Here is an 8,809-nt window from a genome sequence, read left to right as displayed (position 1 = left end):
CAATGAATTCCTCAATATTTAAAGAACAGTAATGATTGCGGGCGATGCATGATTGAGGCGAGCTGTGGCCAAAATGGGGGAGGTCAAGTGGTATTTTTTAAAAAGGAATGTAACAAGACCAAACAAAAAAAAATCGTGTGCAAAAAATTGCACGCTGATTGAATTGACTTGAAATTCATTTTACTTTTCGTTTTCACCAGATTTTAAGTTTTTTTTTAGTTTAAATGGCTAACAGGTGAGATTGAAAATAAGATGATTTCCTTGGATGAAAGTTTTACCGTCCAAATAAAGACGCCTGATATAAATTAAGATGGACTCAAATTGACATCAAAGAGTAAAACATTTTTTTTTTTATTTATTAAACGCATTGTTCTTTTTCGTACGAATCGAAATTTTGAAATTTTTGCATAGAAAATTATAGGAAAATTGCATGATTTTCGATTCTTATTACAATTTCAGATTAAACAAGTAACAACAGTGCTTCAGAAAATTTAACTTCAACTCATCATTGTATTTTAGAATAGTTCTTTGGGAGCTACACATTATACTAAATTGATTTACTCTTAATCTAAGATCCGACAAGGGCAAGGGATGAAATCTAGTTTGCTTGAAATTTAACGTGTTAATAAATATTTCGCGAGTGGGTTGGCTGAAAAAATGATGGCCCGGATAATGTTAAATAAATATTCAAAAATTATTATTATTTTTTTTTTAAATTTTGTACTCATTTGTTTAATGAAAAATTTATATACCAATCGAAATTATTAAGTCTATAGAATGTGAACACGTTGGGTTGTATATTTTTTTCTTGGCCTAACTATCGGGTTGGCAGGTATAAACAGGTAAGAAATATTAGTAATTTTCACTTACCTGTTTAACACATTCTATAGGCTTTATGCTATCGATTGGTATTTATGTTTTTTTTTTTTTCATTTAACAAATGAGTATAAAATTTAAAAATTAATAATTTTTGAGTATTTAATTAAAAAAATCCTTGCCAGAATTTTTGCAGCCAACCCACTCGCGGATTATTTCCTAACACGTTAAATTTCATAAAAAGTAGATTTTATCTGTTAAACAGATGGGTGAAGGTCGTGCCCTTACCACCAGCTTACCAAATTTTAGTCGGATGTCTCGGAAATTGAGAGACTAGTAAGCGTTTACGCAGACAGACAGTTAGACGAACATAACTAAATCAGTCCGTTCGACTGGGAGTCATTCCCACGCCGAAATTAAAATGGAGAATGAAAACAGAGAATCCAGTAAAAAAGGCCTAAAGTGCTTTGTACTCCTACAAGAAAGTGCTGGGTAAGAAGTGGGATCTACAAACTGATCTTATGATATGGATGTACAAGGCGGCGATTCGCTCAATTATTGCATATATGGTTTGATGGTTTGGTGGAAAGCCGTAGAGATGAACGATATACACATACCATGTTAGGTAGGGTATGAAGTTCAGCCTGCAATGCGATTACTGGTTTATTATCAGATCATATCTAACGGAAGCACTGAATGTCATCTGCTACTTGCCACCGATTGATCTCTTCATTGAGAAGAATGCTTCACGGAGTGCCCTACGGTTGAGGGCAACTAAACTGTGGAAATAACGTACGTATGGGACGGACATATCCTCTACTCTTTCAACGACTGAAGCATTCGCGAAAAATCTGACTACATCTGTTCTTGGCTTAGCAAAAGTGTAAGCGCCAAAAGCGGTACGGAAAAGTGAATGTGGCTCAAATTAACTTTGCATATCGTCGTTTAAAGTACAAAACCGCGTATCAACAAAATGCAAAACCGCGTATGTGGGGTTGCATAAATTATTTTCCAGAGAGTAAAAACACTCTTATTTCAAAATGGTTCTCTTTTTTATAAAGCAATCGCATTTCTGGCTAGTATATTTCAGGATGAATGGATAAGGATTGAGCCAAGAGCTTGTGTGAGCAAATCCAATTTTTGGCAGCAAATGTCAGCTAAGCGGTTTTGCACTTTAAACGACGATATACTTACAAAGCAAAAATATTAAGGGAATAAATATGTAAAATTTAGCTCCATTCCTTTCCTCCATTCGCTGCGTTTAGATAGTAGCTATACATGAAATCAAACGCTAGCTAAATTTGAAAGCAGTTTGTAGTATCAATTTTGCAACCTATTTAAGTCAATGCAAACAAAAAGCACAAATCGGCATTAAAATATAAAAACCAATTTTCAGTTTTTCAGTGAACGGTTGTATGCGCGTAAAATTCAAACATAAAAAACGTAACCTCATTTTTCATAGGCGGCGTAAAAACTGACAAACAGAGCGCCTGACCTTCCGTTGCGAAGACCCTGAACTACAATTTCGTGTGCAAATGAAAATTTGTTTGCTCTTACTTACTTTTGCGTTTTGTTTGTGTTTTTGCTAAAACAAATGTTTAATTGCACCAATTAAGCTATGTGCATAGAAAAAATCAATTCCACAATAAGCTTTTAGAAAAAAAATATATGTACCCAATAAACATTTTGGATTGGAGATCAAGTTGAGATCCATTACAAATTCCAAGGTCCAATGTTGATTTTCAAGTGTACCTCAATTGGAGAACCAACCCATTTTCTAACAAAAGGGCAAATTTTTTTTATGCAAAATAATCTGAGTTTCCACTTGGGAAAAGCTTGGCTGTCAATTTGAATTCGATTGGAAAAATGCATATTGGGTAGCTAGTTTTATATACATATGTGCGTATGTACAATATATATATGAATACGAATGTATGTACATGCGCTTTCAATGAATGTTCGCGGGAAGCACGTACCGGTGTCCGGTGTTGTGGCAAAAATGCAAACAAATATGAACGGGTAAGTACGAAACAAACAAAATGTGCATGCAACGGATATTCATATATGTATAATTGTATATGCTACTGTACGTATGAATGTAATTTGTATATAAAAAATCGGCTAGTTACAAAATGACGGTACTTTACTTTACTTTACTATACTTTAAGAACCGACTGTAAATGCCGACTGTATGACGAAAAATTTAATAAGGCGACCTTAGACTCCTAATTCAGAAGCCATGGGTATGCCGCGGGCGAATCTGTGAACTTGGAGGGATTTTCTAGCGTAACGTCCTTCAATTTCGAGGGACAGAAGGGCTACGCGCATGTATTATAGTGACGCGTTCAGTCGAATGCACGATACTTAGAGAGTTCTGCTCCCAAGATGTCGTTGCGATAAAAATTGGGTACTGTGCGGACGGGCGACGCGCCGAGGCCATCATAGTCTCCGCCTACCTGCCTTACGATTTTATTGTGCCCCCTTCATCGACGGAGATTATGGATATCGTTCAGTAGACCGAGTCCAATGGTATGGGCCTGATAATGGGTTATGACCTTAACTCAGAAAATACTATATGTGGCAGCACCAAGTGCAGCTTCCGCGGGAACAAGCTATTAGACTACATGTGCGTATTACTCAATATTCTGCCAATCTACATTGTTGGAAACCAGTTAGCAGGGTGTGCCTCCCTGAGTCTGCAGGAACTATCCGGCTGAAGTGACATTCAGGATGACCACACTGCAATCTTAAAGAACATAGATAGGCGCGGATGACTGTGTACCAAGTCTAAACTACACAAAAAGGTACAGGGATTACATTCCAGATAGAGAATTTTGGTCAGGAGGAGCTCCTGTTGATAAGGGATATCTCCACTTCAACACCTAAACTACAGGTCACCCCAATTGTGCCTGGAAACGTCATTTCGTTACCCGACCCTTGCAGCGTCTTTCAGGCTGCCATTCAGGTTGTGATTGAACACTTACGCGCAGGAGAAGCAATATGTAACAATATATTCATCTACACAGACAGTCAGGCGGCACTTAAAACGCTTGACTCGGTCACATGCAGTTCAAAAACCGTAGCGGGCGGCAGCAGATCTCTCAATGAGATGGCTGAGCAGTACGCTCTCCATCTGGTAAAAGTGCCGAGACATCAAAACATACCAGGCAACAAAAAGGCGAACGAACTTGCATGAGAGGACACATCCGTTCCACTTCCGCAATCCTGAAAGGGTTTAGGCATGCCGCTCGCCACCTGCAAGTTCATTCTAAGAGATTTATCTCGTAAACGAGCAAGGAATAGGTGGGATAGTCTCACAACTTGTAGCAACACAATCTTATGTGGCCAAAATGGAACGAGAAGCGGTCGAAATGTCTCCTCATGCTGAGCTGAGGGACCTAAGCTACAGCCTTGGGCCTGCTAACAACAGTTCGTGTTGCCATTGGAAGGCAAGCGGAGAGGCTAGGGATCCCCTACAATGACTCCGGAAAAAGCTGCGGAGATGAAGAAGAGCCTGGAACCTTACGGCGACTGCTATGTGAATTTGCAAAAGAAGACTTCTTGGGCTTAGAATTCTTCGAAGGTTTAATCAACATAGCCGAAGTAGGAATACGTCAACTCTTGAGCTTTGCAGACTCGACACGATGGTATTAGTAGGAGGGTCTCAAAGTTGGTATTACAACGAGCCCAAAATCTTAAGGGCCTAGGTGTGCTAGTGGGGTCACTGGCAGCCACTTAAACCTAAGCTAACCTACTCTAAAACTGAAGATCTGTCCATTTGTGCAGGCAGATCAAGACGCATGCCGCGAATTGGAAGAGAACCTTGGTCAAACACTTAGAAAAATGTAAGCGCTAAATCATTATTATTATTATTATTATTATTTAAAACGCTTTTATCTGCCACTAGGCCAGTCAATGACTAGCTAATGCTTCGCTTTTCTTATAAGAGAGTGTATTTCCCTTTTTGTGGGCTGACACCGCTTGCACGCGCTTTGCAGTTTACATTTTTCAAGAGTATTTATATACATACATATGTACATAGTTGTTGTATTTTCATTGCCAATGCCTCGAATGGCACGTGTCGCTGCAGCTAGTGCCACTCGCTCGGCGATTGGATTTTATGTGCGAGCTCTGGTTCATTTAAACTTAAATTTAAAATTTTCTTTCAACTTTTTATTTAAGCTTAATGTTCATTCACTGCTCCATTGCGCGTATTAATGGCTTTGAAAATGGTATTGTTATTTTATTTTTATTTCCGAGCGATGTTTCGAGCTGGCATTGAACTCAAAATACGTATAACTAAAATACTAAGCGTTAAGTCGACAGTATTTACGTAGTGGGCGTAGGCTGCTGTGTGGCAACTACAAACTTCGAAAGGCTAGTATCGACGCTGCTTTGGCGCGCCCTAATTGTGGCCGGCCGGCATGACGTAAAAGCGTATGCGCTAAAGAAATCAGAAAACAGCAAGAAAAAGTACATAGCATAGCATAGCAGCTGCCGGCGAACACTACAATCAATGACCACAATTACATGCGCCACTGCCGCTCGTGTGCTTGGCACGCGCATGCGCATGCGCCAAATTGCACATTTTCCGGGTAATCAGTGGCAGCGGCGAGTTTCGTGACTGGTAGCCATGGCGTATGTGGAATGCATGTACATACATTTTGTTGCGTGCGTCGGTTTTTTCTTTCTGAGGTTCCACTCGATTTGGCCACTACTCTGCTGTTATAAACGCCGCTTCAATAATTTGTATGCTCAATTTGCTAATAAAAATGGTAAGTCATAAATTGCGGAAATTAAAAGTTGATCGTTGGCCGCTTGTAAAACAAAAAAAAAAATATAAAAAAAAATGTAAACTTTGTAAAAACTTTACAACTTCAAGCATGCAACAAATGAAAGGATTGTAAGCAATGCCAGTAAGTGTGTTTTTTCGCTCGTACATTAAGAAAAAGAAGTTTTTCATTAAAAATGCATAAAATGCATATGGAAAATCAAAAAAAAAAAATACGTGCCGGCATACAAGTTTGTTATGCAAAATCAATGAAACTACAAAAAATCAATGAAAGCGACACCTTGCATTCACTTTTGTGCGCACCAGGTGGTACCAAACACTCGTTCGCATCGCCAAGCTACTACATATTTTTCGTTTTGCTCACACACGATTTTGTGCGGTTAGTAGAAAGTTGCACAACCACACTTTTTCGCACTTTTCTATTTCGTTCTTTTTATTTGAGTCAAAACTTTTTCACGCAGCGACAAAATTTTTCAGGCGGCAAAGTGCCCACTTAAATTGATTTAAATTGTCACAGCAGTCACCGAGAGCAATGCAACGCCGAAAATTCGCACGCACACACGGACAGCCAACGATGCAACAAATAAACGAAGACGTTGAAGTGGATATTTTACGATTTATTAAATTTTAAGCACCGATTAACGCACCACATAAATTCGTACAATTGAGTGACAGACAGACTTGCGCAAATATATGTAGTATTTCGGTTTGTGGATGCGTTGCTAGCAGCCACCCATGTCTCAGCTTCGCGCGCCTTATTGGCAACCGATGCGCTGCCTCTATTGATGCCATTTAATGCTACTTTATTGCCACGTATGTGGTCAAAGATATACTTGGACAGTTTCAGGCCAAAGCGTTTATTTTCAATATTTATTTAATGAAGATAACGTCTGCAGATATGATACGGCAGGTTACCATTTAAAATGCGGAAAACTCGACTTGACAGAAAATAAAGGAATTAGTTTATCTGAATAATTCCTAGATGAAAGAATACACGTTGCTACCAAAATAAGGTTATGAAATACACCCGAAACAAAACCTAGTGTAGGTTGTAGATATGCTCGAGTACAATATGAAAATAGGTTCCTTTATAGTTCCTGAAACCTCCATTTTTTTACCAAAAAACCATTAGTTTTGTACTTGATGCACTTATCTATTAATAGCTTGACTATTTTCCATTTGAGTTTAAAAGTTTTTCATCGGTCTAATTTTAATGAGCCCCTACTTTTCTCAATTTTAAAGTTGCCAAATACGTGTTAAAATTTAACCGATGAAAACTCCCAACAAGCTAAGTCTAGCAATATATCCTTATACCTCGTTTTAAAGGTCTATAAATCTCCTTTATAAAACTTGTCCGATTTTTAAAATGGGATGGAGAATTGTCAAACTATTAATAGATAAGTGCGTCAAGTACGAAAGTAACGGGGTTTTTTGTAAAAAAAAAAAAAAATGGAGGGTTCAGGAACTATACGGGATCTATTTTCATATTGTACTCGACCATACCTTCAACTTCCACTAGGTTTTGTTTCGGGGGTATTTCATGACTTTTTTGGAGCACCGTGTTCTCCATAGATAATTCTAGTGTCTATACCAGCGTTGCCACTTCGGTTAGTTGTTTTCTCTACATATTTATCAAAATTGGTAAATTGATAAATTGTTTTTCGATTTGGTAACTTTTTTCATTCTGTTCTACATCTTTGTTCAGTAGAGTAGATCTTCCCCTCAAATAGGTCATAGGTCGTTCGGATTCCGTGTCAGGAATTGGCCCGTAAGAGTATTCATAGGGAATGGCTTCTCTTTGTATATGTGTGGGTCTAAACCTTTAAGGAGGTAAGGTAATTTTTGCTTAAGAATTACTTGTTTTTTTTTTCGATATTTCGGCTTCAATTTGACGATAAATAGCTCTTAAGAAAACATCAGATTGAGGTCGAATTATCGATAAATAAAAATTTGTTTTAAAAGGCTCCTGAGGAGTGTAACCTTTTGGCTTTGAGAGAGTCCCTTATTGTAAGTACTTAACACTTTCTTTTAAATAAAAAGGAAACTTATGTACATCGCAAACAGCAAAAACAGAAAAAGTTGGTTTCCCAATTATTTTCCATGATCTTTTTCAACTTTTGTAGGAAAGTTCTTTCTAAGTGTGTGACTACTATAGCCATGTACTACCTATTTAAGCACACACGCCTCCACTGTGCACTACCTTTTGCTTTTACAAACGCCCGTATGCTGCGTAATCATCGGCATAAGGTTTTGACGTTTGCGATAATTTATTATGTCGCTGGCAGTTTACATCGCCATTTACCACAGTTTATTTAACGACTTGATCCCCTTTGCAACATGCTACATATTTCGCATTTCATGTCATGTCATTTCATTTCATTTTATTTTATTTCTTTTCTAGTGAAATTTTAAAATCACTAAAAAAGTATCGACTTGTCTACGCACTGATAACACTTTCCTTGCCGAGTTGGTTTCTTATGAGTCGATGCAGGAATATTTGTATGCTTTAATTTGCAATGCGACACGCATTTTTTGCAATATTACGGCAAATGAAAGAGAAAGCGTACATAGTGGGCCAGCTGTAAGTGACGATGCTTGCTTGGTGCGAAACTTCAATCAGCTAAAATATGAAAATCTGTGCTAGTAACGTGCCGAAAGTGATTATTTTGTGATCCGAGTAGAAATCGGGATTAGGTAGTTTGTATTTAGATTTTACCTCACTGCTGGAAATGGCGCTACAATCGAAGACTGCACATATTTTTAGTGCCTAGGCCAAAATTTACATAACTACANTTCGAAAACGCCCTATCTCAGAAAATTTTTCAACAACGCTTTATCTCAGAAAACTTTTCAAGAACGCCCAGTGTATTTTCCTTTGAGATAGGGCGTTTTTGAACCGAATTCTGAGATAGGGCGTTATTCAACCAAATTCTGAGGTAGGGTGTTTTTCAATAATATTCTGAATTAGGGCGTTTTTTAATAAAATTCTGAAGTAGGGCGTTCTTGAAAAGTTGTCTGGGATAGGGCGTTTTCGAACTTGCTGCCGAGATAGGTCGATCTTCCACTCAGCCATCGATATCGTCACCCGAAATCCAAAGAGACGTAACAAACTTCGTCGCTGAAATACAAAAAGTCCTAACTAATAAAAAATTCAACTGACGCCAATTGGAAATACCAAGTGAAGCCAAGTCCTTCTCCACT

This window comes from Rhagoletis zephyria, unplaced genomic scaffold (genome assembly GCF_001687245.7).
Source record: "Rhagoletis zephyria isolate East Lansing unplaced genomic scaffold, Rhagoletis_zephyria_1.1 Rzeph_scaffold_07831, whole genome shotgun sequence".
NCBI lineage: Eukaryota > Metazoa > Arthropoda > Insecta > Diptera > Tephritidae > Rhagoletis > Rhagoletis zephyria.
Note: the sequence above shows the minus strand (reverse complement) of the source record.